Source organism: Cryptomeria japonica, chromosome 2 (assembly GCF_030272615.1).
Source record: "Cryptomeria japonica chromosome 2, Sugi_1.0, whole genome shotgun sequence".
Taxonomy (NCBI): domain Eukaryota; kingdom Viridiplantae; phylum Streptophyta; class Pinopsida; order Cupressales; family Cupressaceae; genus Cryptomeria; species Cryptomeria japonica.
The window spans coordinates 322,708,470-322,726,599 of NC_081406.1; positions in this window are offsets into that span (position 1 = coordinate 322,708,470).

The following is an 18,130-nucleotide window of genomic DNA, read 5'->3' on the forward strand; positions in this document are numbered from 1 at the left end:
TATCCATGACATCTTTGTCTATTTGAATAGTGTCAGCAGGGTCTTGTTCGGTAGCATCAGGACTGTGCTCGGTGACATTAGGATTGTGCTTGGTGACATCAGGATTGTGCTCAGTGACATCAATGATTTCAACTATAGTTTGTTCTCTGACATCCTTGATCTTGAATATTTCCTGCCACTTTGCTTTTGTCTCATTTTCTACGTCAATATATAGCCCATTCATCAATTTTAAGGCTCTCTATTTGACAAGAAACTTTGAATTGTAGGTTGTTAGATGTTCCTTTATTTTAGCTACTGACACATCAGGAAAGAGATGGACTAGACTTCTTTCTTTGATTTGTTTCTCTGAGTCCATTGCATACTTCCACCGATTATCGATATGCAAGTAAAGTTCATTTGGAAGTGACTTTGCTAGTTCCAATGGAGCTAACCGGAACTTTAGAAGTGTGCAGATGAAAACCTCTTCAATTTGTCTCTTCTCATCATTATTTCTAGTTTCATACTTGACATATCTAAATGAACCAAATCCTCCATATTCTTTCATATTAGCATAGAAGTTTTCAACACTATGTATATTTACCTTCTTGCTCTTGACAATTTGGAATTTGTTTGCATCCTCTGATTCTGTATCACCAGACTCTTTTGCCAAAATGAGTCTCCAAGTAGATTTCTTGTATGTCTTTGTTACCTTGGGAGCAGTAACACTCTTTTGTTTCTTACTCGATGATGTTGCAGACGGTCTTGTGTTAGGTCTCTTTGTTGGAGGAGTTGGTAGGGCCTTTGAAGTGTCCTGTTTCTTTCTTTTTAACTCTTTACCCTTAGGAAATTCGGTGCTCAGTGTTATAGATGCCTCTTGAGCCTCTGATTCCTCTTTGGTGATGGCAAGAGTGCCTTTGACAGGTGTAGAGGAAGAGTCTTCTTTGAATTTCTTTGACAATGCCTTAGTCATTTTTGTTGCCTTTCTTGTAGCTTTGGGTACTACAATGCTCATTTTTACCTTTTCCTTTACTTCTTCATAGGTTCCTCATCTTAGCTTGGTAGCATGCCTTGGTAATGTAAGAAATGCATCAATTTGTTGTTTTGTGATGTCAAAGTCAATCTCATAACCCATAGGTGGAAAAGATTGAGTCCTTGGCTCCACAACATTCACATAACAATAATCAGTGTCAACTTCAAAACATATATCATTTTTGTATTTCTCTACTAGTTGGGGTGGGATTCGGTACCCGTTATGCATCTTCTCTTGAAATTTATTGAAGTAATCATCCATGATATCATTGAAATTATCTCCTAACTTCTTGATGAAGTCATTAATCTGATGGGTGATTGGTCGGTGTAGCTCCCAAACTACTTTACCGACTGATGGAAAGAATTTTTCAAAGTAGAAAAACATGCATACCAGTAGTGATCCAAACTTTAGAGTATTAGCTGAGTTGTTCTTCTTCGGCTTCCTGATTGTGTTTAGATTCTCAAACAGATTCTTCAATAACAGCTCACATAAGTCAATTTTCATTCCCTTTTTCACAATTTTATAAGCTAAGTCAACTGTTGCACAGGGTACACTATTTTCCCTTGCTGATTGGAAGAAATAGTAACCAGTTACTCTAATAGAAAACTTAAGTTTTGCATCAGTGACATTGTTCAGTTTCTGTCCTCTGTAATCAGATTCTACTCCGGTTAAACTAATCAATTCCTTCTGTGATATCATCTTTTGGGCTCGGGAATGATCATAGATAGGGTAACCGGTAATCAGATGAATGATTTCCTTGGTTATCTTGAATGGTTGCTCTTCTAGCCACATGAAATCATCATGAACTCTTCTCAGAACAAACTTGACCCATTGGGGTTTGAACACATGAGGATAGGTTAGGGCTTTAGTTAATCCTTTGATTTTGATGTGTTCATACTTGTTGTTCAATTTACCGTCGGTACATAGTTCATCATAGGTGTCTCTGATTTCAACATGACCAAGTTCTTCAACACGACATTTGGTGAAGAATCTCACATCTTCGACTAACAACACTCTATTCGGGATGAGTGAAAAGGCGGTTTTGTTATCCGGTTCGGAAGTGACTTTGGGAGTCAAAGAGTATTTCAGTGAGGGCTTCTCTACATTCTTGACAACTATGGGATCTTGGATCTTGGGCGCCATTTAAGATTTTAGGTAAAAACTAGTGAAGAGTCCTTAGGGTTTCAAGATTTCAAATGACAGATGCTTTATACTTAGCAGATAATGGCAACTAGATAAGATCGGTAAACCAGCTTAACAATACGTTGAGATTTGATGTAAATACCTTGGATTTGATTTGAATGAGGTTTTGAACACCTTGGAATCGCTTGCTCTGCTCTCTCGAAAACTTGGTAAGTGTAAATGACCGCGAAAATGCTTTTAAGTACACAAAATATCTTATCAGGCTCCATGCGGGTTAGGTCAAAAACATTAAATGCACTTTGTTCCTCTTTAACTGATTTACTCTCTTTTTTTTTTGTTTTAACCGAGTAACCAAGCTTCCTTCATTTACCGACTTGACAGGCTTCCTGTATTCACCGACTTGACAGATTTCTTGTAAAGTGCTTCAAAAGACTTTGATAGAATTTCAAACTTAATAATACATCTTAACTATGCAGATTTTGAATTTAGTACATAATAGAATAGGAATTGTTATGATTTTAACCTTCAGAGAATGCTATCCCTTCACACCTTTACCAATTAATTTGGAATAGGTGCACCTAGCTCGGTAGGTAAGGTGCTTTATTTATTTGACACAATTTCCTTCTTTTTCCAAATCATCTGTAATTTTTCTTTTATTTCTTCAGTGCCTTTTCTAGGTTGATCTCTATGATCTCCAACCAAGTGTCCAACTTTGTGACAATGAAAACATGCCATACCAGGATTTCTCCATGATCTTCGGTTGTTCATTCCAAACCTTATAAAATAGTTAGCACTAATATGTCCATATCTTCCACAACATTCACACCATATCCTTGTATTGTAATCCCATGGTACTGCTACATATTGTTGGTAAGGATCTGTGTAAGTTCGGTAACCTCTAGTGTTTTCTTGGTGTGCAGACCACATGTAGTTCTTTTGCTTAAATCAACACTTCTCGGTACTATGTCCATATCTATTGCAGTTTCTACAAAACCCTTTGAATTTTGCCTTTAGATAATTATTAACAAACTTTATCCTGCATTGATTAGATGTGTGACCATATTTATTGCAATTGTAACAATAACCATTAGACTTAGTGACATTCGGTTGCTTACCTTTTCTGATTTGGCATATGTTGGCAGTGTGACCTTGATTTCCACAGTAGTTGCAAATAGGCTTCTTTCTTTTGATGTTATTCCTGTTTCCATCTTGCTTTGATGTTTCTCCTCTCTCAGTAGTATGAATTCCTTTCTCGGTAGAGTCTTTTCCTTTGTAACCGAGTCCTGCATCTTTGTTGGGTCTTCTTGTATTCAATTGCTCATCCAACATCTTTGATACTTCATAACTCTTCTTCAGTGTTTCTTTGGATTTCTTCTCTGTTTCAAGTTCATCGGTCAACCTTCATACTTCAAGTCTTAATGCTTGGTTCTCATCATTCTTCAAAATTGCTTCATGATGTGCATAACCTAGTTGATCTGATAGGTTTTGTTGAATTCCAGTCAACCTTGAGATTTCATCATTCTTATCAGATACTAAGACTTCAAGTTGTTGTTTCTCTCTTTCTAGATCTCTTGGTTTATCCTTAGCTGTCCTCAATGCATCTAGATTTTCAGTCATTTGTGTGCTGAAATGTTCATGTTCTCTTTTCATTGCTTTTAGTTGATCAGGCAATGCTTTGTTCTTTTCTTTCAATACTCCAATTATTTCTTTAGTTTCTTCAGATATACTATTCTCAGATGATGTCTCAATTTGTTCCACTAACTCTTGAGAGTCCTGCAAATCATCAGATAATCTTCTTCTTACTTTCAAAGATTTTTGCATTTGCCTTTGCATGTCTGCAATCACTTGATTAGCATGATCCAGCTCTTCTTGCAGATACATAATCCTCTGAGATTGTTTATAGCCTTCCATTGATAAGATCTTTCTCTTTAGGCAGTTAAACCCTTTTCCAAGATATGGGCTCTGATACCAATTGTTAGGCCCAATATGGAAAGCTAATGTACTAAGAGGGGAGGGGTGAATCAGTACTCCAAAACTTTTCTTGAATAATATCTTTAATGTTATGCATAAACCAAATAGTGCAATAACATAAAATAAAGTTAAAACAAATAGATAACAATCATACATGATTCACTCCATAACACATATATTTTGGTTACGTAGAAACTCTTGGTTAGAGAGAAAAACTGCGGTGGGGATGGCACCCACAACTTCACTACTGCAATAATAAAGAGTGCTCGATTAGAGCTACATGTTTAGCTATTTTTGATAGCTTACCCTTTTAGGAGTAATAAGATTTGTTAGATCTACCTTGCTAAAGGATTTTACAACACTTAATCTAAATGCTGCACCTGGTTAGGGGCTTTACAATTTATAGACTTGATTAGAGTCTTTTACCTTGTTAAAGGTTTCTCTTTCAACTTCACAATATTACAATAAAATCATTACAAATATCTACAACTTTACCTTGCTTATAGCATACCTCGGTAACCCATATAGTAACTCGGTAAACCCTTCTGTTTACTCTGTTCTTTGACTGTTCTCTGAAAACCTTCTCAGTGACTTCTGTGTCTCTGTAACAGTCTTCTTACACTCCTACATGCACCCTTAACTCATGCTGTATAAATAGATCTCTTAAGACAGTGATCCAATTCATTGCTTCGATCTTACAAACATGATTTATAACCATGTAAAATATTTCATTGGTTAGATGACCTCGAAATCATACACAATCTTTAAGTGCAATTTCCAATGTGATAATGGTTAGATGTGCCTCGATCTTGTAACACGTTTTCATATGCATGTCCAGGTTCAATGAATCTGGTAAGACGTTTCACTTGGTGTAAATTAACTCGGTGTGTCATCTTTGCTGCTCGGTAGACATGATAAGATACTCGGTAGACAGCTTGGTGTATACTGCGTTCTGTGACTGCTTTCTTCTGTAACCGACTAGACTGTGCATATCGACTGAATATTTTGGTAATAGTAACCGACTAGAGTATATAGTATAACTTTGACATAAAACTAATGGCAATCTGATAAGTAGTAACATACACTGGAGGGAAAAAATAAATAGTGTTTGAGAGGTGTGTATTCTTATTTTAAGACCTCTTCCCCTTGTTTAGAAGGTGTATCCCTAATGAGGATCTTGATGAGTCCCATAACTATCCTTATTTCCTTATTTTAGCTTATACTTTCAATGACATTTCTCATAATTCAAAAGAATATCTAAAACTTTATTAGTTGTTTTAAGAATTTTGGATGAAATATATATCAAGTTGATAAATGAATGTGATATTGCGAATTTTATGAAATGTTATGGGTTTGATGTTGATAATGATAGTTAATGCTGATAAGATAATTTTGAATGAACTAACTTGAAGTAAAGCTCATATATCAACCCACAATCAAAGCATATACATTCCCTATAGTTAATGAAGATAGCAATCGTGGAGGTAGTGGTCATGGAGTAGAAGTTAAAGAATGTAGAATAGTTCATGCTACCTCTTACTGATGTTCTTAATAAAGATTAATTGCAGTCACACAACAAGGAAATATATTTGGAACTACAAAACATGATTCATAAATCATGTTGCCTTGTTTGTGCATATTTATAGCTTTAATAATTCTTTAATGATGCAAGAGTTCGAAGAAGACTATGACACTCTCATCTTTGTTTAATTAGGTTTCTATTGTGTTTATGGAAAAATAAATCTTCTCCCTACTAGCATGGGTTATTGACATCTATTGGTAAGTTGCTTAGAGTTTGAAAATAATCTAACTCATAGAATTTCATGTATAAATGTTGGATCATGTGAAAGCTGATATTAGTTAGTTTTTACAAGTTACAAGTTACCAGTCAATCATTAGATTCTTTTATTAGTGTCTTTGTCAATTAACAAGAACGTTACTAGTTTATGTATCTCTTCTGAATTTACAAAAAAATGATGAATGTTGATAATGAATCTTTGAGTTGAAGAATGGATATTGATAGCAAAGTTTATAGCCACTCAAGCATGGGCCACTTGAGGTATTGTAATTCTCTTAGTAGTTCCGGTTATTAAAGTTAAAGCTAGTTTATATTGTTGATTAGTTGGTAGAATAAATTGTTAAGACAATTCATTTGATTCAGATCAATATGTTTAGATAATAATAATAAGTTGCTAGAATAAGTTACGTGTAATAAGTTGCAACATAATTGATTCCAATATAAATATTCACGCGCAACAAACATCATGCCAATAAATAGATACCCACAAAAACTATTGTATAATTAGATTTACTTTCAAAATAGTTTTACTTTGAGTTGATTTCCTATAAATAATTGATAAAATAATTTAGAGCCTCCTCAACTACACATACATCACCAACATCATCTAAGAAGATATACTTTCTTGGTTGATAATTAAGTGAGACCATTTGAGTTAATATGTTACTTGATAGGAATATGTTGGTCCATTGAGCCAAATGCATGACTTTTTTTGCATTAATCTATTACACTTAGAAGGAGTTAGTCATTTTTGGTGCCATTGCTAGGGATGGTGCTAAGGTTTAGGATCTCTAAGTTAAGATTTCTTTATATGTTAGTTACATTCTATAATTAGAAGCCTTTAATATTTTAGCATTAGGATTAGTATAATTTTCAAAATTAATTTTGGACCATTCACTAACAGAGTGTTGACCTTAAGCTCAACTTGCATTGCATGTGATGATAGATAGATGCCTTAGGAAGATTCCTTTGTAGCCACTTAGAATCAAGAATACCTATTTGATACAACAAGGAACCTAACATCCTTAAAAAGAATCAATATACTAAAAAAAATCCACATCAATAGAAGAATCAATCTACACAATGGTTGATGAATAAGTAGAGAATCTTGCTAAGCTAGTGACCTTTGAGTGTCCAATTACTAACTACGAGCTTTTTGTTTCTATGAAAAAACTACGTCCATCCACCTTACCTAATTTATATGGCCTAATTATGAAATATCCTAATACATTTTGGTTTGAGTTTGATGTCTTATGCAAGGTCTATGATTATATAACTGATGCCCATAGGTTTAAAAATTTTCCATCCACATTGAAAGATGATGCCTTGCAGTGATTTATGGGGTTGGGTAAGAATGAAATTAAAAGATGGGACAAAATGAAAGAAAAAAATCCTACAAAATTATTAAGACAATTTTAGTGGGGGAGACATTAAGAGGGATGATATCTTCCAAACGTTAGAGGAGGATGAACAACTTGAATATTATGTGGAGAGGTTTCATTTTTACTTTAAAAAAAACACATTAGATTAAAATCTCCCTAGAATGTCTTAACTTGATATTCTTAAGAGTAAATGAGGACTTTATATATGCTCTAAATTTGATTAGAACTTAGGTCAAATATCCCAAGTATATTTTGAAGAAATCTGCTAGATTTGTAGGAACTACTCCCAATCAACTTTAAGGAAATCTGAGCTCTAGAGTATTGCCTACCACCAAAGCATCTACTAGTTTTTCTTGGGTGGAGCTTAAGAAGATTTTATCAAACATGAAAGAAGATATTATCATTCATCTTTCAACTCAGTTGGACACTCTACACATAAAAAATAAACAACAAGAAAAGGCCTCTCCCACTAATTATTATCCACATCGTCAACAAAAAAGGCTAATTGCAAGTGCAAGAATATTACTAGCATTTTTGGAGAAAGACAAAGAAAACTAGAGTTTTTACATTAGAAGATGGGGAAGGACAAGTTTTATACATTTTTTAGTGTAAACTTTGTCAACAGAGACAAGGTATGCCTCAATACCCCTTGTCCTATAATGATTCTTTTCATAGGATAAATACAAACACTTCTAAATGGAATAACCCTTGAAATTATTCACCTAACCAGCCATATCAAAATGCTTCTCCATGCATTCAAATTCTACAACAAGGGATGTGGCAACAATAATCATATCAATTTCCTAGCAATAGCCAAAAATGACAATCTCCTCAAAATGCATGGTCACACCAATGGTGAGGAAACTAATAGTAGAGAAATTCAAATGCAACTTACCTGCACCCACAACTCCCACAATAATAGCTAGTAATTATGCATAATCCTTCTATGCCTACCCTTGCACAATCCAGAGCACCTCAGCTATTTTCTCAACCTACACCAAACCCTAACAACAATCCTATTTAATAGGCTTATACTAATGAGGCTATCCAATACCCAACCTATATGGTTGAGATTAGTGTTGTTCATCTAGATAGGCTTATACTAAGGCTATCCATTACCTAACCTACATGGTTGATATTAGTGATGTTCATCTATATTCGAGAAAAACCCTTGTTGGCCCCATTGGAAATATGTGTTGTCATTGATGTCAACTTTATGTATGAAAATATGTGGTGGGTTCATTAATGAATTATATGAGGTGTCTCCCCTGTATTTGAGAGTAGTTGTGCCTCTAACACATATTGTGTCTTGGGAATCAACATGGAAGACTATCTAATATTTCTATATTTGTATCTATATCGGTTTATTAGTTTAAAGAATTCACTATAAGTATTTGGTAACCCATTGTTGTATATGATTTATATATTGGTTATTGGATATAGTCGCTTTGCCTATTGGCTACATTCTCAAGGTGTTTGGTTTCACACTTATTATTTTGAGAAAAATTGTCCAAATATTGAACATAGCATTTTCACAAGTATATGAATTGGTAATTTGGTTTTCATTCTACCATATTACACTTTCTAGTTATGTGGTTCTAGAGTTAAGATTATAGTGTGTTATATGTATACATCCTATATTTATAGCAATAATTTTAGCAACAAAAGTTATAAGTGCCCATTCTTTGGATTGTAGTTTAATAGTGAAATTTGTCTTAGTTGAATCACTAGAATGCTTGAGATTATTTCATGGTAATTGGTATGATTGTGTAGATTTTGGAACATGTTCAAGATGGTATGAGGAATCAATAATATGAGTTTTAGATGATTTGGTTTTCTGCAGTGTAATGTTTATCATGATGAAGTGTTATAGTTTGTTTGGGTTGCCCTGGCTCTGTCAATTTAGTGGATTTAATCCTTTGCACTAGATTTTGGTGATTCATCTCTTTAGGATATATTTTTTTAGTGGTTTTAGATGGCATTCACAACTTTCATTTTTCTATGCATGGTGTTTTTAATTTCTCCTTGGTGATGTGAAGGCAAATAGTTAATAGTTTTGACAATGGTATTGATATTTGGGCTGTTAGGTTGAGTTCCTTTGATTGTGGTTGATCCTAAACTATTTTAATTTCCTTTAAGGATGTGATAGTATGTTTTTATGGTTTAGCTATGTTTTAGGTTTATCTACAACCTAATCTTGGTGTGTGATATATATGTTTTGAGCCAACCTATATTGGGCCACACATTTCACTTGATAGGTCCTATGGATGCCAACCTAATTAACATTTTGGTGTGCTGCAGAGGGTATACAAGGAACAATTTCATAAATAAAGGCAATACTATGAATGGCCAATATTTCTACAACTATTTCTACACTTGCAACAAGTTTGGTCACAAGGCTGTCGAGTGTATATCTAATATAAGAAGAAGTGGAAATGGTATACAACATGGTACAACTTCTACAACTGCAACAAACTTTGGACATGTTGCTAAATTTCATAAAGGAAAGAATGCCAAAGCTTTTGTTCGATAGAAGAGAGTTAATTTGGTTAAGATGATGTAGAAGATGGATAAATTTTAGAAGTAGAAGGGAGGAAGTGATGTGAAGGATGGATCTATACCTCAAGATGGTATATTTGGAAACTAAAGAGAAAAGAAACGTTTAGGGGAAGTTATTCTTGCAAACTTTTCAAAACCCCTTGTGAAGAATAGATGCTAAAATATTCAACATATTGGTTGATGATGATATATAATTGTGTGGATTTTGAAATTGAGTCATTTGGTAAAATTTCCAATGGAAATACCTTCCTTGTGGAGGTTTTCTAAGTAATTAACAGATTCTTGTTATGATAGGATGGGGTAAAGCTACTGAGTCCCAAACATAATTCAATGCAATAGATAGGAGAGTATTTATGTATCACTTAATCACTTAAGACTTTATTTGAGGCATTAAAGAGTGTTAATGAGATGAGGAGAAAAGGAGATTTTCAAGAAAGCATGTGTGCAAGCCCTAACCAACAAATTTCTAGGTATTTTTATTTTCCTTCTACAAAATCATAAATTTAATTATGGCCACACCTAAGGTGATCAACACTCTAGAGAATCCAAGACCAAAATTTAAGAAACACTTACAAATTCATTGAGATGAATAAGGATGAAACCTTTTCCCACATACTTATCAATGTACTACATACTAAAGATGTTCACATCTACATCCATTCTCCTCTAAATGAGTACAACATCTAAAGATGGAAGAAGTCAAAAGAAAACAATGTTGGATGACCATTTTCAATTAAAACTAGAATATGCAAGTGTGAAAGAAAAAATGTTATATGTTTGGAAGGGTTTGAGTGAAATCCATGAAGAGTTTATGTATTTTGACCAACCTTATATGATCACAAAAATAGCTACATGGATATTATTGAGTTGTGCTCCACTGGACAAGTGCCTACGCTAAAGATTGTGAAAAATGATGAATTTATGAAGCTTACCAGAGAATAATTTGACAAGAGAACCAAACAATAAATGATATAATAGACATAGGGGTCTGATATGTAATAATGGGGATAATATACAAGATATATTATACAAATAAAGAAGGATATTCGACCACCACAACAATCTATGATGCACATCAAATGGTAAAGGGAGGTATGGATTATGATCTCCATGAACTCATGTAGAAATAATTGATGGAGAACCTACACAAAATGAAGGAGACTCCATATAAATTCTAGTATGGGACTCTAAGTATTTGTCTTATGTTTTACCTTATGAATGAAATTCATGGTATTAGAAATGTAGTTTGGAGAAGAGATATCCCTATATCTTTCCAGATTAAGAATCACATGCATAGTTTTTGAGATACCAAAACAGGTGATATAATGTATAACGACTTCTTTAAACTTGTTCAAAAGGAGATGCAAATGAGATGGAGGATTCCTTCATAAGTAGTGGAGAATTTTATTAATGTTGTTACTTTCAAGGTTGATAAAGATAACGTTATATAGAGGCACTTGAGCCAAGGATTGTCTGAATTCCTAAGTTACCTTATGAGGTCTTTGAACTTGAATGGATTGCCTATGATGACATCTTGGTTAGCAATTCTAAGGACCCCAATGTAGAAAATTTTGAGATATATGTTGAGATTACAAACATAAAAAAGGTAAAAGAGCACGGAGAAGATGAATAGAAGGCTTGAAAAATATTCTGGCACATCTGAAGGCCTTCTAGAAGTAGCACAAGTCCCAACTATCAGTCCATGGTCTCCATAAGGACCAAGAAGAATTGGTAGGTCAACCATCACTATTACTACACTTCTAAGACTTATGTAGATACTCAAACACTACCAATTAGGAAAATATATACCATTGAAGTACCAGAGAAGACAAATGATGTTGAAAAGATAAAGAAACAGCCAAAACAAAAAGCAAAAGAGGAAAGATTAACCTAGTGAATGTAGATAGTGATGATGAAGAAGGTGAAAAAAAAGTCCTAAAGAAAAATGAATAGAAAAGAAAACAAAGAAACTATTGTCACAAAATTTTGCACTCTTGTTTAACACTTGTTCTCAACAACCTTGTGAAACATGGAAACAACCTCCAAGTGTGGGCCCTTGGGCATGTGAGGTAGAATATTCAGAGAAGGCCAACTTCCTTATCAATTAGGGTGTGGTGTTGGACTAACCTAACACTTATAAAACCTATTCTAATGATTTGAGGGGAAAAGGGGAGAAGGAATGCTGAAAGGGAAAAGATGTGATGCACCTAAATTGAAATGATCATTTTCCCCACCTATGACTACACAAAACATCAATGATTCAACCCAAAGAATACAAAAATTCCTACCCTTAATAAGTACCTAAGATATATATGAGATTAGGTCTTATTGGAGAAATGAGAGGAACTGAAACATTCATAGACAATTCCTATAAGCAAAGTTGATACAACACATAAATCAAACAAAACCAATAGGAAACAAATCAATAACGAAGGAAAGGCAAAATTTGTACAAGGTAAATGAACTTGGAAAGAGGTAAAAGGTTAAATTAATTGATGCAAAGGAAAGGTAAATTTACAATTGTATAAATCATAGTATTTTGTAAGAGAAAAAAGGGAGAAGAGCCCTTAGAAAGAGCTACAAAATTTTCCTTTGTACTTTAGGCATAACTCAAATAGAACCATAGGTTCAGAAACTCTAACTAGTTAGGGTTAGGTTACAAAAAAGAGATGATTAGATCAGACAGGCTGATTTGATGGTTGTGTGTTTGAAAATATCTCCCAGGACTGGGAAAGAAAAACAATCCCTAAAAAAAGGGAAGAATCCCTGCATATATAGTGTCTAAATGTCCTTTTCTAGGCCCAAAGAATCTTCAATATATAATAAATGAGCATGGGTGGCCTGAGAGAAGGGTCTACTGAGTCATGGTGGAGTAAAGACGATCATCTCTCAGCCCTCTGAAAGTGGTTGAGATAGATTGGATTTGATTTGGTTAGCTGACGGGATCAAAAACTGATTTTTGACCCATTAAGTTGGCAACCACCCTCGGGAACCTATTTAAATTTTAATGCCACTAGATCCTCCTTATCGCATGAAGATGTATGACTAAGATTGTACCTTGAAAATGAGCTAGTTCCACCAACCAAACAACCATAGCAATATCGTAGCCAAGGGTGGGACCAAGTTCCCAATCGTTGCAAAATAACAATAAGACTTCATTCCCTCATATTTCTGGCCACATCACTCATCACCGTGACCCTCGAATGTAGCACTATTCCTATTTTCTGCAAAGCAACAATGTTCTTTTCCACCATGAAACAATAATCACCAACTGCCTCCTCCCGGCTGCATCCCTCATCGTAGTGTCGCATGAAATCAACATTGTCTCAGTGTTCGTGCTTGCAGGGAAAGAGCGATAACCACTTGCCAAGTGATAACAACTTCTTATCCTCCTATCCATATTTCTCATCATAGTGTTGCTAAAAAATAGGATAGTCATAGTAGGGAACAAAAGTGGAAGTTCCCAACCAATGAGACACCGCGATAGTAAGAACTCCCATCAGCTGGTAGCGGGTGAAAGGGGTCAGTCTTTCCATGAAGGGGGAACCCTCTAGCAGGTAATCTTTAAGTGAAATGACTACCCAAGCCAGTCAACACTGAGAAAGAACAAGGCTAAAAAATGACTAAGGAAAAAATTCCTTAAGGGTTTAGGGTTTAAGCCTTAGGGAGAAATACAGGGTTTTGGCCATTCGATTATCATCTTAGATCGGTTACCTTCATCGCTAAGGTTGACACAAAAATGGTCCACATTTTTGTCTACTTAGAGGGGATGGCAAGCTTACTTGGCACATGATCAGTAGCCTAGGAGGAATTCCATTGGGCATAGAGTCAAGACTGAAAATAATAAGAAATCATTGCCCCTACAACCTGCAAAAGATCAGAACTTTACCATTTAAAGAAAGAATGGCTTGTGCTCATGCACTTCTTGAAAAAATGGAAAAATTATTGACAAGGCAAAAATCACCTCAAGCACAAGCTTTAAGGTGTATGCCATTGATTTCAATGTGGAGGGATTCACCACTAAGCTTGGATAGGTGGAAAAAATTTGCCTCTTTACAGTTGGCGATGGCACATGAGCCGCTGCAAATTGCATCAAATTTGGAGTGCCTACCTAGTTTATCTTAGTTAGCATCCCACTTTAGGACAAGGTCACCAACCTTGAAGGTCCTATGAGTGGCTTTTTTGTTAAAAAACCCTTTGACCTATCCTTGATGGACATTGAGGGTCTACATGGCCTTACTTTTGACTTCCTTCAGCTCTATTAGCTCTGCATATTTGACTGTCATGGCATCATTCTCCAAGAGCTCTAGCTAGTGTGCTAAATCATGAAGATAGGGTAATTCAAGAGATAAGGGAAGCGTTTCTTCCCTTCCATATACTAACATTAAGGGTGAATTACCAATTTCTCTCTTAGTTCTAATCTGGTTAGCCAATAGGTCTATCCCTAAGTTCAAATGCCAAGATATTTGATTATCATCTAAAGTCCTCTTGATGATTTTGATAAGGTTCTTCTTTGAGGATTCAACTAGATTATTCCCCTGGGAGTAGTAGTTTGAAGATGTCTTCAAATATACGTCATGTTGAATTATCCATAAACTGATATGAGCTTTGACAAAATCCTTGCTGTTGTCAAATATAATGGTGGAAGGGGCATCAAATCTGGTTACAATTTCCTCTAGGAATTGAACCATTGAATTTTTAGTTGTATCCTTCAAAGAAACTAAATCTATCTACCTTGTGAAATAATCTGTGGCAGCCAAAATCCACTTATGGCCAGTGATTGACAAAGAATTGATTAGCATAATGAAATCTAGGCCCCATTGAGTAAAAGGTTGATCACACTGTATGGGATGCAGAGGAAGGGCAACTAACTTTTGTTTACCTGAGAATAGAGAACACTCATTGCACTGCCTTACCCACTTGTGTACATCTCTGAAAAAGGAAGGCCAGTAGTAGCTTGCCCTGATTATCTTCATAGTATTGGTCCTAGCAGAAAAATGGCCACTTGAGGGGTCATTATGAAATTCTTCTAGTAATCTGCTAACTTGATCCTCTTTGATGCACCTCAATAAGACTCCATTTAGGTCCTTTTAAAAAAAAATCCATCCACTAATACATAAGGAATAGATTGAAGTTTGAAGTGTCTTCTTTAGTTTTGTCAAAATTAGGAGGGTGACTACCATCCCTCAAGAAGGCAGACATGTCTCCAAATCAACTAGTTTGCCCATCTTCATTGTTGTCCAATTGTCCTTCTTATTGCAGTACAAGGGTGATCTCTAGGTCCTTTTCAAAAGTTGAAACAAACTATTCACATAGGCCCTTGCCTCTTAGTAACTTGGTAATTTTAATGTTGAGGTCATATTCCATGACCTTAGTGATCCATCCAACCCTCTTCTCACCAATATCCTTGTTTAGGAGGAAATCCTTTAGGCTTGCATGAGGGACTAGGAGCTGAATGCAGTTGTTGGAAAGCATATCTCTGAACTTATTTAATTCTTTAACCACTATGATAACCCATGTTTCCACATAGCTATATTTAAGCTCTTAATCCTTTAGGCCCTCATTGAAAAAGGCAATGGGCTTCTCTAACAAGTTGTCTCAAAACATTTGAGATACTTTCTTCTCCTCCCAAAGTGTAGAGGATAAAGTCTCTCTCATAATTAGGATTTACCAGGGTGGGAGCTTGAGCAATTTCTTGTTTGATCTATTCAAAACAATCTTTTCCCTCTTTGGTCCATTTGAAAACCATATTATTCTTTAGCATGGTGATGAGAGGCTTAACCATAGCAGCCAAATTTGTAATAAATCTTCTTACAAAGTTGATCCTTCCAAGGAAACTTTGCAATCCCATTTTGTGACTTGGGATTGAAATAGACAAAATGGCCTCCACTCTTTCTAGATCTATGGCCAGACCATCCCTTGATACAATGTGTCCTAATAGTTTGCCCAAATCAGTGGCAAATACACATTTTTTAGGATTTAAGGACACACCATACTCTGCACTTTCTGAATACTTGTTGAAGGTGACCAAAATGATCTTTTGAATGCTTGGAGTACACAATTATATCATCTAGGTATAGCAATACAAACTTTACTAATACCCCTTTGAGAATGCTTGGAGTACATAGTTATATCATCTAGGTATACTGGTACAAACTTTTCTAATACTCCTTTGAAGGCCATATCCATAGCCCTTTAGAAAGTGGCACTTGCATTGGTTAGTCCAAAAGGATAGGTGCCCCATTTAGTAATAAATGCAGTCTTAAATTGGTCTGATTCTTGAACTAGGATATGATTATATCCTGAATATCCATCCAAGAATGAAAATCTCTCTGAGCCACTTACTTTAGCTAAGATTTGTTCCATGGAAGAAAGGGGAAATGGTCCTTAAGGGAGGCTATTGAGATCCTTAAAGTCTACACATAATCTGATTTCCCCATTCTTCTTCCTAACTGGAACAAGATTAGCTACCCAAGAAGAATGTTTTATTGGAAAAATTATATTAGATTCTATGAGCTTGGATAACTCCTTTCTCATTAAAGGTTCAACTTTGACATTTTTTGTTATTTGCTTTTGCCTTATAGGCTTTACATTTGGATCTAGCTCTATGGTATGCTAGGCTAAACTAGGTTCAAACCCTTTTATATCCTCATAATTAAAAGAAAATACACCATTATATTCTTTACAAAGGCTGATAGAGACTTCTTGGTCTATTTTGGAACATTCCTTTCCCAAGTTGAGAGCTTTCCCATCAACTGCTGAGATTGGCTTGTAATATCCTTTTTTTGCGACCAAATTCATATCCCTCCCTTTCACTTGATCATCTAAATTGAAGATCCTCTCCAAGGTGATTAATCCTTTGGGCAGATTATTTGAACTGAGTTGCATGATCTGATCTCCATACTAATCCTGCAATAAGGATTGGTTCTTGTTTGAGAAATTTGCCTCCTCTTGTAAGAAATCGACAATCTGCTGATTTGAGTCAAAAACTTGCCAATTAACCTGATTATCAGGTAAAAAAAGCCTAACCACAAGCCTGGCTTGTTACTCCTTGGCTACAACATGAGCTGGTACTTCATGTTGAGCACCAACTATTGATAGCCTATCAAAATGCTTGTTCTGATTTTTAGGGACACTAGATATCATGTTGAAGGTTTCAAATCCTTCTATTAAGTCCCAAACTCTATGCTTGTAATATTTGAGAAGGTTGTTTTTGGTTATAATCTTTGAGCTCTAACTTGACTAAAAACCAACTCACTATCTCGAAGTGCTTGTAAGGATTTTATCCCTCTTCTTTGTGTTGTTTGGAAACCTAAGATCAATGCTTCATACTCAACCATATTATTAGTGTAGCTAAAATGAAGCCTAAATTAATAATATTTCTCCTTGTTAGGAGAGATGAGTAACACATCGACCCTTGCACCATTCTTGTTTCTTGAGCCATCAAAAAACATGTCCCACAATTTATTGAAATTATTGTACTCCTTGGTGAGATTGGGAATAAAGGTGCCTTCCTCATTAATGCAATAAGTACCAAGACCTGTATTAGTGACCTCACCAATTGGGTCAAATTGAAAAGCATTAGCTCACTCATCAAGCAGGCAGCTAGGGACCTCCTCCACAAGATTAGTAGGCTCTCTGACTAAACCATCCTCCTGTTCATCATAGAGAGTACAATTCATATTTATGGGTCTCAAAATATAAGGCTCAATATGGCCATTTGCAATGGGCTTTGCCTTGATGGTAACCTTTGTACCATATCTTGTTCTAAAAAGCACATGAGACCAGTCTTAAGATATATATCATCCTATCTTGGTAGTAAAATCTCTTGACAAATAAATAGCAAAGATAGTAAAGAGGTCAATGACTGAAATGTCTTGCAAGACACTACAACTCGGGCATGCATTCAAGTTTAAATATAAGTCCTTAATGAATCCTATTGTCTAAAGTGAAGTGCCATCAAGCTGCATCACTCCCCTAATCATAGGTCCATATTTAATACCTAGGCGATCAACCACCTCCTTGGGCATGACTGAGCTACTAGCCTTTGAATCTATCATGCAATTATTAACTAAACTATCTCCTATAATCAAAGAGAGATAGAAAGGAGGGGGCTTACTGATCCTTTTTTAATTTCTGCCTCCACAGACTACACCAAACTTGTTGGAGTAGATGAGTTGCAACCTTTTGTTATATCACTTCTACACCATTTATATCCTTCAAGACCTCTTGGAGCAGATCTCTCTGAGATGGAATAGAGAGTACATA